This window comes from Rhineura floridana, chromosome 3 (genome assembly GCF_030035675.1).
Source record: "Rhineura floridana isolate rRhiFlo1 chromosome 3, rRhiFlo1.hap2, whole genome shotgun sequence".
Classification (NCBI taxonomy): Eukaryota; Metazoa; Chordata; class Lepidosauria; order Squamata; family Rhineuridae; genus Rhineura; species Rhineura floridana.
The window spans coordinates 164,358,494-164,373,260 of record NC_084482.1 but is presented as its reverse complement, the minus strand read 5'-3'; the positions used below and the strand labels follow the sequence as shown (position 1 = coordinate 164,373,260).

The 14,767-nt window shown below is 41.9% G+C and overlaps 1 long non-coding RNA gene across 1 annotated transcript; it reads left to right on the top strand.

Moving 5' to 3' along the window:
* The first annotated feature begins 3,870 nt into the window (after positions 1 to 3,870).
* On the top strand, positions 3,871 to 11,734 carry LOC133382355 (uncharacterized). Its single transcript, XR_009761920.1, has 3 exons — positions 3,871 to 4,063; positions 11,064 to 11,166; positions 11,551 to 11,734. It is a non-coding gene; the product is annotated as an uncharacterized LOC133382355 (long non-coding RNA).
* Positions 11,735 to 14,767: the final 3,033 nt, after the last annotated feature.

Sequence of the window (14,767 nt, the reverse complement as noted above, 5' to 3'; positions counted from 1 at the left end):
GATTGGGTTCTGCTCTCTCTGAAAGAGCACATCTGTAGGCTGGGGGTGCTCCTGGATTCATTTTGGTTGCTAGAGGCCCAGGTGACCTCAGTGGCTAGGAGTACCTTTTACCAGCTTGGCTGGTAAGACAACAGTGGCCGTCTCTGGACTGGGATAGCCTGGCCACTGTTGTCCACACACTGGTAACCTCCAGGTTGGATTACCGTAATATGCTCTATGTGGGGCTGCCCTTGAGGTTGGTCTGGAAGCTGCAGGTGGTGCAAAATGCGGCAGCGAGACTACTCACTGGGGAAGGGTACTGCCAAATGTTTGCAGCTTGCCGGTTCTGGGAACAGAAAGTTGCAACCAGTGGCAAAAGCCAGTAAAGGAAAAGTCCTTGCTTTCAGTGTAGCAGCATTGTATAGACAAAAATGCATGCGTTTAGATGCTTCTACCGGGCCAAGTTCAAGGTTCTAGTTTTGGGGTACAAATCCCTCTACAGCTTGGGACCAGGATACCTGAAAGACCGTGTTATCCCTTATATACCCAGTTGATCACCGCGCTCTGCAGGTGTGGGCCTCCTGCAGATACCATCTTATCAGGAGGTCTGTTCTGCACAACATAGGAAAAAGGCCTTTAGTGTGGTGGCACTGACCCTTTGGAATTCCCTCCCTTAAATATTAGACAGGTGCCATCTCTGTTATCTTTTCAGCGCCTGCTGAAGACCTTCCTCTTTCAACAAGACTTTTAAGTAAAGACCTTATCCCAGTCTGCATCTGTGTTAGAATTGCTTTTTAATATGTTTTTTAACCTTTTTTAAAAAAGCGACTGAATGTGTAATGTGGCCTTTTATTATATGTTATATTTATAATGTGGTATTAATTCTTGTATTGTTGTAATATTTGCTATTTTTTATTATTATTATGGTTGTATTATTTTGTTTGAAATTGTTTTGCAATTGTTTGCTCTTGTTATAAGTTATTTCAATTATTGTGTTTTTTCTTATTGTAAGTCGCTTTGAGTTCTACTGTTGAAAAAAGCTACTAACAAATGCCAGTAATAAATAAAATAAATAAATAAATACTTGGGTGGGAGACCTCCTGGGAATACCAGGTGCTGTAGGCTTACAAGAAGGCAGGAAAACCCTATGAATATACAGTAGGGCCCCACTCATACGGTGGGTTACATTCCGGACCCCCGGCGAAAAGTGAAAACCACCGTAAAGTGGAACTCATTGAATAGAATAGTGTGCAACGCCCGAAAACCGCCATAAAAGTGGAATAAGCGCCGTATGAGTGGGGCTTTACTCTAATTGCATCTAATTGAGACCACCACATTAGCGAATTGCCGTAAAGCGAAGCGCCGTAAAGCGGGGCCCTACTGTATCCAAAAGATTCATAGGGTTGCCATAAGTAGTAATCAACTTGAAGGCATATAACAACAAAAATGTCAAAATTACAGGATTCTGTAGAATAGTTTGAGAAATGGCTAAGTTCTCTGTATCTTCTTCTGTTTCCTTGGAGGCCAGTGATCATCACAGGTGTATCCATTACCCCTGGCTAAGATGACTTCATACCAAATACTCTGAATCTTCTTCATGCAGGACATTGTACAGACTTCAGTATCTAAACTCTGGCACTTGCTGTTCCTTTGTAATTTAAATCTCAGTGTTCTGGAAATAAATGAGAAAGCGACTTTTGATTTAAACGTAGAGTTGAGGTTAGTCTGATGTAGATGGCAGGCACGTGTGCTTGCCTATTACCCAGGTCACCATTATTCTTCCTTGGGTTTTGCTGCATGCTCCAACATGCTGTCTGGGTGTAGCTGGTGTACACCTCTTTAAATGGAGGGCTCCTGGCTGGTTACATCAGATTAATCTTGGCTTGAGATTCCTGTGCTATTTAATTCTTTCCTGAAAATACTGAATCTATTTTGTAATATTTCTTTTAAAAGTTACATTTTGAACAAAACAAATATATTTCAAACACTTTTTTTACTTTTGACAAATATATCACCATTTTATTAAATCATTCTTATAATTATGCCCAAATGATGCCATTGCTGGCCATAATCCAGAAAACTGCATGGCATGCCTTGTGGTGTTTGTGATTTGTTTCTTTAACAGCAACTCCCCGCCCCGCCCCCTGCCCCCCGCCCCCCATGCTACCTAATAAGCTGCAATTGATGTTCTAGGGAGAAGCAGTTTGTGAGGCAGCACATGTGATGATTGGAGTGTGTGTATGTGTGAAGAAAAAATCAAAGGTCATGCTGACCATGCATGCAACACTGGGTGTGCCTAATGTAGCTCCAGTCAGTAAATAAATAAATACATCAAAATTTCAAAATGCTTAACTTCAAATCCATTTGAAATAAAATATTGCAATCCTAAGTACACTTATCTGAAAGTAAGCTTTACTGAGCAGAGTAGAACTAAATATTCATAGGACTGAAAAATTTGTCCAGTGCAGCACTTGCATAATGCTGTTATAATAAATTTGTGCAATTTGTAGAATTGAGACCATAGCCTTATTGTTGTTGTTGTTGTTTGTTGTTCTTGTTGCAATCACCTGTTCATCAGGACTAGAATCCTCTGCATACTTACCTGAAGATAAATCTCACTGATGTCTGTGGAATACTTCTGAGTAATCATGCTTAGGACTGCATTGTAATTGACATACAGACTTATTTCTGAGTAAGGCTGTAGAACAGCAGTGGGGGACCTTTAGCCATCAAATGTTGTTGTACTTCAACTCATATTGGTCCCAGCCAGCATGCCCAATAGTCAAAGATGATGGGATCTGTAGTCCAGCAATATCTTGAGGACCTCAGGTTTCCCACTCCTGCAGTATAGGATTGCGCTATTAATTTTCTCTTAATACATGGATGTCCAACCAGCAACATAGGTGACATAGACAGCAGGGGTTTGCAGTACTCTTGCACTGAAGTGATGGTTCTAGCGATGACACTGGTAGGCCTATACTAACCTATCACTGCTTTACCACACCTTAATCACCCCTTTGCTCCAATAAATAGGGAGGTAAAGGAATAACCAATAGGTTGATGGTTTCCATTTTTCCAAATGTCTTTTTAACCAATGGAATGGTTTATTATGCATTAGAAAGAACAATCCTAAATAATTCATCCTTTGAGAGGGTAGAACACCAGGCACATAACAATAATCCCTTGAACATTAGTCAAAAGCATGGGGGGGGAATTAACAGTAGCCATCAGTTATATGAACAAAATAGTGGTTAATTGTGTTTGAGGCTAACTAATCCACATTAAAATGAACTTGAAAATGCCCTAACATGTGTAACAATAATTGTATAACCAGTGCTAGTGGTGAGAAACGAGAAACCATTAGTTCAGCATTCAGGAGGGACTGACAAGGCTCCTATGGAAAATTTTAACCTGTATCAAGGGAGCAAGAATCTTTACCTTTCACCAGAGTAATGATGTTAGGCATTAATGTTATTTGCAAGGCGCTCCAACTTCCTCCCATGGAAAGTCCTACATAAGCACACTCTTGTTATATAACTTGCTGTGCAAATGCAAATGTGCAGGCTAGATTGCCTTCCCGTTCTAGTATGTCTTCCTTCCATTGCTTTGAAGCAGCATTCACCCAAAATGCTCTAAGGCATGTGAGTATACTCTGTCCTGGCTGAAAAACAAATATCAAATTAGAAGCGGGGAGGAGAGTAAACTTCAAAGAGACTCTGTGCAGCTGAAATTATCAGCTTGTGACGGAGTTGCTTTGCACACTGCCTCTACACTTGGACTGTTCAGACAGGGTGTGTTGAGTTCCCCTTCCCTGGCTTGTTTTCATGGTCTCACCCATCTCTGACCTGCCTCAAATGTTGACACAATGTCACGTTTCCGACTGCAGTCTTTCATGTGCAGCCTGAGGCTAAATACGGCTGCTGGTTCCTGGAAACAGACGTGCCTGGCACCTTTTCAGCAGAAACCCGATCCCCATGCGGGCTTGGCACAGCAAGCTGAATAACATGGCAAGAACTCTTTCAGTGGTGTTTCAGCCCATAAATAGGGCTCCCTGAGCAAACTCCTGGAAGTATAGCACTACATGGTGAGTACTTTCTTTTCAGAGAAAATGAGGCTGCTGTGCAGAAAGTAAAAGTGGGAATATAACCACCAACAATAGTGCAATAATGATAGAGTCAGGTGCAATAATCTATGCTGTCAGTGTTAATGGGTTCTAGTTATCATCTTATCCTGACTCCAAGTTTCAACTTGAGCATGTATGGAGTCACTGAGAAACCATGCTGATTCCCCATTGCTGGACAAATGACAAAGTGCACCATGACTTAATACACCCCATAACATGCATATTGACTATGACTGAGAGAGAGGTCAGAAAACACAGACTTAACCTAGCAAGAATTCTTATGCAAAACTTTCATAGCACCCAAGGGCCACATGAAAACCCAACTGCTTACACTTCCCTGACAACTTTTTATCCTCAAGAGAACTTCAAAGCGTTTCCCAACTACCATTTTGTTCCATTTTTGTTCACTTCCTCACTTGTTTATTACATTAGTATCCTGCTTTTTTTCTCCCCAACAACCTTGTGACTTTTGCCAGTTGAGAGAAAGTGACTTCTCCACAGCTACAAAGGAGTTTCTCCCACATTCAAGCCAACATTTAACTACTATAGTACAACATACTAGCTTGCCTCCATTTTGAGGTTATCTTTCTCTCTTTCTCTGTGACTGCTATGGCAGACACTGACACGGAGTGGCTCACCTGTTCAGGGACAGCCAAAGTGATAGTCTCCCAGTAGAAGCTTTGCTGCCACTTATCAGGATGAGGAGTGGGAGGGGTGATGTGGAGGTGAGACTGGGGCTGTACAGGTGCAACACAGGAGCATTGGCTTGGTTCTGACTTTGCTACCATTTTGCCCCTCCCAATAAGTGGCAACCATTTCACATATACATGTGCACACACTAGGACTAGCCCTACCATTAGGCAGTGTGAGGCAGCCAATTCAGGGAGCTGGTTTTGGGTGTCTTGAAAGGGCAGGAAATGGTTAGTTATTTAATTTATTAGTTTTGAATTTTTACTGCCAATGAGGCAGTAAGATTTTCTGCCTTAGTTGCCCAAATAACGTGTCTTGTCTTGGTTATTATGTACCCTTGACTTGTGGAGGGGGGGAGCATTTGCTGCTCCACCTCAAGCAGCAAAATATCTTAGGCCAGCCCACTCACCATCCACATGCACATGCATTCTCCCTGCTCATCACCCCTGCCTCTTCTCAGATTTCCACTCCTTTTCTCTCCCATTCTGCTTCACACACCTGGCTTTTGGTATTGATTCCAAGTGACTCCCAGTGTTACATCTATCAGCATCACACCCTTCTTCCAGGCTTCCTCGGTCTTAGCGTATGGTGGCAGGGTGAAGGGATAAGACTAGAAGAAAAATGTTTGATTGCATACACACATGAGGGTTGGCATATTTCATTCATTGCTACTTGAGTGTTATACTGGAACTGGAAAATATAACTGTATAACAAACTCAGAAAGCCCAAATTTGTTTACAAAGTCAAAATACTGCAGTTAAATGAATACAAAGGCAGAATATCTTCACGGGGGAATCAAAAGGGAGGCAGAGTAAACAGGTCTGAATTTTTGTCTCCATCTCAGTAACTCTAAGTACATCCTTACTGAAACTGGTGAATATAGCTGTACAGAAACTCAGAAATCCAAAAAATTGTCCGCAAAATCAAAATATTAGAATTAGATGGGATATCTTTGTTGTGGAGATCAAACAGGTGGCAGAATAAATAGGCCTAATATTTTGAAACCTTTTGAAACCCTAAACCCTAAACACTTGCTCAGAAAGGAGATGAATTCTTAACCTGGGCAATTAAAGGTAATTGAGAGGCACTCATAATTTTAGCCTATCCTCACCAGTTTGGGAAGTTTCCATAACCAAATGATGTTTCCCTGGGTGGGGCAGACAGGTGTGAATTCTAGAAGCTGCATATACTTTCTGTTAGGCTCCGAATAATCTACAGTGACATATTTTTAGAGGGAAGGCTGGGGACTTGATATATGCAGTCATGTTCTAGCAGTGTAATAAGCATATTCCTAAAGTGCTCAGAAATGGGTATTACTATTTCTCAATTATATAAAAATATTTAAATTCCACTCCCACACACTGTGGCACAGAAACTGTGTTGCAAAGCATTGCCCCTTCCTCTCTAAAGCGTGCAACAGCAAGTGCTGAGTGTTTTCAACTGGCTTTGCAAGATCCCTTGAACTGTGTCCTAGTACAAAAGAGGCTTTGAAATGAGAAACACGTTGTCATGGCGTGTTCCAGGCCAGCAGCCCTAGAATGAACCAGATAATTGCGATTTTGGCTGTCTCAGCGCAGAAAGAAGCAGTAGAAGTCTCGTGTCAAGTCAGTTTCCTCCTCTCACTCCAAGGTGATGTTAGAGGCGTTTAATCATTCTGAGGAAGGGTGGTGCATGGGGGAGAAGGAGAGAAAATTAATGCTACACCAAGACTGTTTCTTACAGTGCCATTGCCTTCCTATCTGGCCCTGATTATTAGTGACCAAAAACCAAAAACAAAACCTTTTTCCAGTTGAGGCCTTTCTCCCAACTCAGGTAAAATCAGTTTGCTGGGCCACATTCACATTATACGTTTATTCCACTATTATTCCACTTTAAACAGTCATGGCTTCCCCCCAAAAATCCTGGGAAGTATAGTTTGTGAAGAATGCTGAGCGTTGTTAGGAGACTCCTATTCTCCTCACACAGTTACAATTCTCAGAGCAGTTTAACAGTCAGTCCCTCTTCTCAGGGAACTCTGAGAATTGTAGGTCTATGAGGGGAATAGGGATTTCCTAACAACTCTCAGCACCCTTCACAAACTATACTTCCCAGGATTCTCTGGGGGAAAGCCATGACTGTTTAAAATGGAAAAATAGTGGAATAAATATATAATGTGAATGTGGCCCTGGTCTCAGGTCATGGAACCAAGGCCACAGTGCTAGTGGATATTGACCCTGCAGTATAACATATTGACTTTTGGCAACACCTAGCTATGTCACACATCTGTAGTCAAAGATATCTTATCAACCTCATCAGAAAACCATTAAAAACTTTAACCGTTTGAGATGTATGTGTGAGAGAAGCAATTGTTTGTAGTGAAGCTGAGTCAAAAGTGGGATTCCTTATAGATATATATAAGCTGTGTAGTATATAGTATGAAAAATGTTTGTCGGATGTGACAAACATTTTTCATACTATATGCTACATAGCATATATAGCAGGTATGAGGAAACTTTGACCCTCCAGAAGTGGTTGAGCTACCACTTCCATAATCTCTAGCCATTGGCGATGCTTGTTGGGGCTGATGGGAATTGTAGTTCAGAAACATCTGCAGGGCCAAGGTTCCCCATACTTGCAATACAGTACATAGCAAGGCCACCTGCAGTCAAACTATACTGGGAATTTAAGAGATAATTAGGGTAGTAAATGTTAATTTACTGCTAGAACAATCTAAACTAAATATAGATTTGAAATTAGCACACCTACAGAAGAAGATAAATATAAAATTTAGCTGGGTTTTTTAGCACTGAAAGCAAGGACAATGAACTCAATCCATACTGTAGTGTTGTGATGTGTCTGCAACCAAGAAACTGCTTCTGGGTATTCTTGGGGCTCCACATAGCAGTGATAACATATCAGGGGCAACTGAATGGATAATATGGATCACATTGACTTCTCACACTAGGACCATATTGCTATTGGATTGAGAAGCACTGATGTGGAATATATCCATGTATTCTGCATGATCCCTGAGACTGCTACATTATATGATACTGATGCCTGCTGCAAAGCTCTGACTATGCTATCCCCTGGACACAGCCCAGTAATAATGGCCTGTTAATCTGAAGTTAGGAACTGGTTGGGACTTAGCAGGAGTGTGAATAGGCCACTTTTTGAGGGTTCCTAAAAATACTATTGCATTTCCTTGCGAGCAGGGCTGTGTTACCTACTTCTCATAAACTCTGTAAACTTCCAAGAATCTAATCTTAAAAGAGTTTTAACAGGTGATATGACCTTGTTAACTATAGAACTTTCATATTACTTTCTAAGCATTTATAGATAGAGCTTACTAGTATGACATTCTATTGCATTTGCCCTCTGGTACACCTTTGTAAAGTACAACAGGATATCACATGTAAGTCCATCCATTACGTATCACCATCTTGGCCAAGGATGTTTTGTAGTGTTGTCAAGAATGAAGTAACAACTCCCAACTCAATTTGCTGAAAGAACAGCCAGAGTGGTGCTTCTAAGTAATGGAGCTGGAGACCAGGGCTGGCATCAGGGGTAGGCATCAGTGGGCAGCTGCCAAGTTCCATATCCCAGCAGAAAACCCACTGCTGGGTCTTGACCTTGCTCTCATCCTGCTTGCTGTCATTGCCTGTTGACCTGTCCACTCTGAGCATACAAACAGTGACAAGAGAGAGAAGATAGAACAGCATCCTCTGCTTGACTTGTGTTCTGTGCAGTTATACCTACTGAGTAAAATGAATGGATTAGTAACATCAACTGGGTCATTTCAGGGGGGGCTACTTAGTATACCTCACCCAAAGTCCCCCCTCTCAAAACCTAGACTCTGAACAACCACGAAAGCGGCAAGGGCAGAGACATACTGATTTTCAAAAACAAGGTAATGAAACTGGCCTGGTCATTAACAGCCCAAAGCTACTATGGGCCAGAGCTTGGAAAAGTTACTTTTTTTGAACTACAACTCCCACCAGTGGCCATGCTGGCTGAGGCTAATGGGAGTTGTAGTTAATAAAGTAACTTTTCCAAGCTCTGCTATGGGCATCCCTGGAGGTGGTGACAGACTGGATGAGGGCCAATAAACTTCAAAGTGAATCCTGATAAGACAGAGGTACTGTGGATAGGCAGTTCTCAGGTCCAGAAATTGGGAAGGTGGCCTGGTTTGGATGGGGTAACATTCCCCCTTATGGAGCAGATAAATAGCTTGGCAGTACTCTTTGATCCACAATTGTCGTTGGTGGCTCAGATACTCTTGGTGACAAGGAGTGACTATTTCCAGCTATGGCTGTTTCACTATCTAAAGCCAAACTAGGATAGCCTGCTATCAGTAATCCATATTCTAATGATGTGTTTGGATTATTACAAAATTGTCCAGAAGCCTCAGCTAGTACAGAATATGGTTGCCAGGTTATTAACTGGGGCAGCAAGATTGGATCAGATAACACCTATCTTAAAAGCTCTTCATGAGCTGCCTGTGTGCTATGTGCTTGATTTAAGATGTTAGTGATGTCTTGAGAGAGTCACATGTTCCCCATCCCTGGTCTAATAGGCACTGTCTTTTTTCTCTCTCTTTTAAATTTAAAAAGCATTTTAGCATGTGTTTTTAAATTGTTTTTAAATTGTGTTTTTGTGTTTTAAAATTTGTATATTTGTTTTTATTGTTTTTAATTGCTGTAAACTGCCCAGAGAGCTTTGGCTATGGGGTGGTATATAAATGTGATAAATAAATAAATAAATTGGGGGCCAAATATCTGCAGGAGGTCCTCCTCCAAAAAGCAGCTTACATGATCCTTAAGATCAGCTGGGGAAGGGTTCTGATCATGGTTCTCACCAGGGTTCGGGTAAGGCCCTGACTCCAGAATGATGTCCCCTTAGAAATGTGTCTGTTTCCCAGTGTTGGGTTTCAGACGTCAAATGAAAATATTATTATTTGCTCAGGTATTAGCAGTTTGATAAACAGGTTTACTACTCAGCACCAATGTATAAATATATGTTTTAATGGTCTGTCACTATATTTTCAGTTCATACATGTTTTTAGCCATGTTAATTGTCTTTTGTGCATATATTAGATGCACGTTGCCTTGGGATCTTTCTAAGTAGAGTGACCTATGTATAAATAAATAATTGACAAATAAAACAAAAACACCATGTTCTAGGGTCCTGTGTTATTCCTTTTAACTTCTTTTTGGCTGAGGAAAGTGAGGTCTAGCCTGTTTTGCTATCCTGTGTTTATGTGTTTATAACATACTATGTTCCTTGAAAATTGAAATTTGGTATGTGTGTACAGGACACAATTATCTGTTGTAAGTTTAAACACCAGTTCATTTCTCACAACTATAGGAAAATATACTAGCATTACTAATATACAAATGTCCTGGAGATGGTCAGAGATGAGTTATAGGCAGCCCACTGAATAGGAACCAGGAGTTATGCCAGGGGTCAACAAGCCAAACACTAGGATTGTCCATGCAAAGTCCTAGCCCGGACAGAAAGCTTTCTTTTAGCCCTTCCTCTTGAGGAGAGCCCATAGCCAGCTTGAGTGGGCAGGATCATAGAAGTATCTGAGAGCCTGTAGACAACTTGTAGCTCTGATAATTTTCCACAGGGGGCAGCTGGGCACAGAGCTTTGGGTCCTTGGTCCCACCCTCAGCAGCTGATTACAGGGATATACAAAACATCCAAACACTAAAGCCCGTGTATTGGATCCAGCCGGGGAACAATTCAGTAAATGAAAGGAATAGGGTGCAAGACAAAGTCTGCACACAAAGAAGGCTGCAGTGTAAACCCATTGCCTTTCCTTACACACTCCTACTGATGAGTTCCCTAATCTAGTAAGCCAGTGAAGGCACAGAAGCTGTATGGTATGTGATACTTTACATAATCCTTTGTATTCATGATGTTATCAAGTACAAAAGAATGGACAATCAGGTCCTGGATTTTTGTAGAAGACAGTTCTCAGGAAAACTTTTAAAACCCTGGTAGATTTATCTCCTATGACTAACATTTACCTACTATTTTATTGCTCAGCAAACAGTGTTTCACCTGAGGGTTGTTTTTTTGGGCGTCGGCGGCGGTGGGAGGCTACAGCTCAGTATGACAAAAGCAAATGCCCTGCTATTTAAGGTATCACAAATCTCACAAGGGTCAACCATGAACACTCCCTACAAAACCCAGCCTCATCTGCCTTTGTTAAGAACATTGTCTTTAGAATATAACTTCCTTGATCTTTTTATTATCTTTCTTGTTTATTACATTTCTCCTTCAGTTACCATAAGTGCAAGAGGAGGAGGTCTATTTGCTTGAAAATATTGACTGATCTGTAAATGATGAAAGCTCAAATATTGCTTACCTTATCATAGAAAATGCAGGTGAGCTTATGTTGTATTTTAGCTGCCATTATTTGCACTTTGTCCAGAGGATCTACACACAATGATAATATGTTTTTGAGAAGCTTATAGGAGTTTTACATCTTATTTCTATTCATGACATCTAATCCTTAAGTTGGCAATACTATATTAAGAGTCTTTTTCATTGTTATGCTGTCTTCATTCATGTAACATCAAGACAATAAAGTAGGTGCGTTAAGATGCTTCACTGATGCTTGAATCCTGAAAATCTCATAAAGCATCAGATGTAGACACGAATAATGGGAAAAGAATAATATTAGGTCCTTCTGGAAATAAACCAGAGGGCAAATATTAAGAAGTAACCTATTACTTTATTTTGTATTTTAAAATTTATTTGTTTCTAAGACCGCATCATGATTTTGAAAGACTCTAGAAGCTGGCAGAGGGGTTCCTGGCGGAGGAGCAGCTGGTGGGAAGCTCTGCGGCACCCATTTGCCATTCAGGAGTCGCCAGGCTGGCTAAATGTCAGTTCAGCCAGGAGCTGCATGCACAAATGGAAAAGAAAAAGGCAGTTTTCACGAGTACCCCTACCGGCGAGTAAGTGCTCCCCATTGACTTCTTTTTTTCTTGGACAGAATTTTTTCTTCGTGTAACTTTGGCCTGGATCAGGATCCGCAGGAGTGCTCTGAATGGGAGCTGGATGTTGCATTAGTCCTCTCCCTCGGCTCCTCCTTTGGCATGTCCTCGAAATGCCCCTTTTTTGGGCCTTATGTTGACTTGTGCTGGCACCCCTTCTGCCGGGCTGGGCTTCCCTAGTGGACCCCCAGCTGAGCCGACAGGGTTCCAGCTCCACTGCGGCTGAGGATCTTTTGCCGGCAGGGCCTGGTGGAGCTGGAACCCTGCCAGCTCAGCTGGGGATCCACCATATCCTACTCTCCTCAGCCTGGCATAGATCTGAATTGGACTGCACTCTTAATTTCTGAATTTAAATAAATATGAAAAGAGATTTATGTCAATTGATTATTGCCTTTTGGGCACTAGTTTGAACTGTAAAAAGTAACAAATAAGAACATTCAACCCCGTCCTTTACCTACTGTTTTGATGTCTTTCTAGCCAGTTGATTGTTATCCTTGATAGTATAGAAAAAATGACTAGGGCTCGGGAGGCCCAGGTTCAAATCCCTGCTAGGCCATGAAATACACTGGGTGACCTTGGGCCAGTCACTGTCTCTCGGCCTAACCTATTCCATAGAGTTGCTGTGAAGATAAAACGGGGAGGGAGAGAACCATGTAAACCACCTTGAGCTCCTTGGAGAAAACATGGGATATAAATTTAATAATAAATAAGTAGAAATAAAAATCTGCCCCCTCTAGGATGCACACCTTAACGTGGTGAGGGGGTTTGAGAGTGTTGCAGAAGCTGAGAGCAATGCTGTCAGGAGTCTAGACCAAGAGGCTAGACTCCTAGCAGGGGCACCCAAGGCGGAATGGTCAAAGCTGAAACACAGACTAAGATGCATCCAAACTCAGAGGAAGGCAATGGTAAACCACCTCTGAATACCACTTACCATGAAAACCCTATCAACAGAGTATCCAAAATGCAACATAAAATAGTGCTGGAAGATGACACCCCCAGGTCAGAAGGCACTCACCAAGCTACTGGGGAAGAACAAAGGACAAGTACCAGTAGCGCTGTGACTAATGACGCAGCTGGGTCAAAGCTGAACGGAAGCCCAGAGGCTGATACACACAGATGCGAAAGGAGAGTCTGGCGTTGTACGACGCACACAATAGGAACATGGAATGTGAGAAGCATGAACCAGGGAAAATTAGAAATTTCAAGCAAGAAATGGAACGTATCAACATTACAATACTTGGTGTGATTGAATTAAAATGGACAGGAATGGGACATTTTCAATCAGGCAACTACAAAATATTTATGCAGGAAATTAAGAAGAAATGGGGTTGCTTTAATAGTGAGAAGTGATGTAGCAAAAACAATTAAGAGCTATAAGGCAAGGTCTGAGCGAGTTATATCAGTGAGATTTAATGGGAAACCTATTAACATAACCATCATCCAAATCTACGCTCCAATGGCAAATGGAGAAGAAGAGGAATTGGAGAGAAAGTGATGATCCCCCCTGGGTTTCGCTTGGAAGCTGAAGCAAGTTTCCACTTTATCATGGAAAACTGCCTCTTTATGGCTGTTCATATGGAAACTTACCGGAATGACTCTTTTGGAGATTTGCCCCTAAATTGCTGGGGCTTTGAAGAGCAGCTGCAGTTGAGATACAGCCTTTATCCCCTTCATTGGTTACAGCAATAACGCTGTGCCTCTCGATTGGGGATGGGCCCGTTTCCCCCCTTCTCATTCTAGCCTAGGATTGCTGTATGTCTCTTATTTAAGGATTACCCTTAATTCTGGAATGTTTCAATTTGACAGAATATATTGGGTGGTCTTTATTTTCCCATACTGTGCCTACATAGGATACAAAACTCACATCCACCCAGTAGCATCTCTTCGTTTTGATTTTTTAATATCTCAAATCCTATCCCAAAATAATGTCAGGAGGAGTAGCTTGAGGCATTTGAAATAAGAAGTGGTGGCAGGAGACATCTTTGTAAGAAATAATATTTTGAAAGAAATAAAGTAGTGCATGTAATTCTGACATGTTTACACACAGGTCCTTGCCAATTATACAGAGAACACATGGCTTCATAATCCATGCTTATTGGGAAACAACTGGTTTCTGATCCAGAAAGGGACACGCTTTAAATTTTTAAGTTTTATTTTACAATCATGAGGACTAGTGAGACACAATCCTCAGTTTTACTAAGGGCTTGTTGTGTCCAAGTGTGTGTATTTGTGGAAAGCAGCAGAAAGGATCGAGGACAGGGAGCTCAGAAGCTGGGAGAGGTAGATTAGGCAATTGACTGAATGAGGGAAGGAGATAGCAGTTAATTCCACAACAGGAGATTTGGCTGTTGTCGTGGCGTTTGTTAGAACATTAGACAATTTTTGTGTGTGTGTGTGAAACTTTAATGTTCACCTTTGCCCCACTCTAGTAACTATTGTACTGTTGTGCGCCTCCCCAATCTCTTGAGTGGTGAGATTTCAGGGGTCCCTGCGGTCATTCAGGGTTTGGTTTCCTTGGGAAGAAGGTCAGCGGAGACTGCGGTGTCTATGAAATATGGTTTATTTATTTACACACATTCCAACCTGAGCTTAGGATGGAGAGATTCAAGGCATCAGGAGTCCGATATCCAGCTTTCCCATCCCTGTTACAGGGAGCATCCTAAAGCCATGCTGCAGAGAGATAGCCTCTCTGCCTGCCTCCAGTTTCTAGCAGTTCTCCAGACCCACTCTAAACACACTCAAAGCACAAACCTCTGCTAGCCACCAGGAGGGAGGAGGGAAGGCTCTCCTGAAGAGTTTCAATGACAAAAGGATCTTCCTGGCCCATTCACCAGTTGCTGGGCACTTGAAAGACCTATTAGCAAACTGGCCACTCTATTAGCTTAACAAAAGAAACTCATCTGGCCAGCAGAGGCAGCCCCTCACCCCAAGGCACAGGATTCCAAATCAGAGGCTGGAAGGGGACTCATGGGGATCATCCATTCCA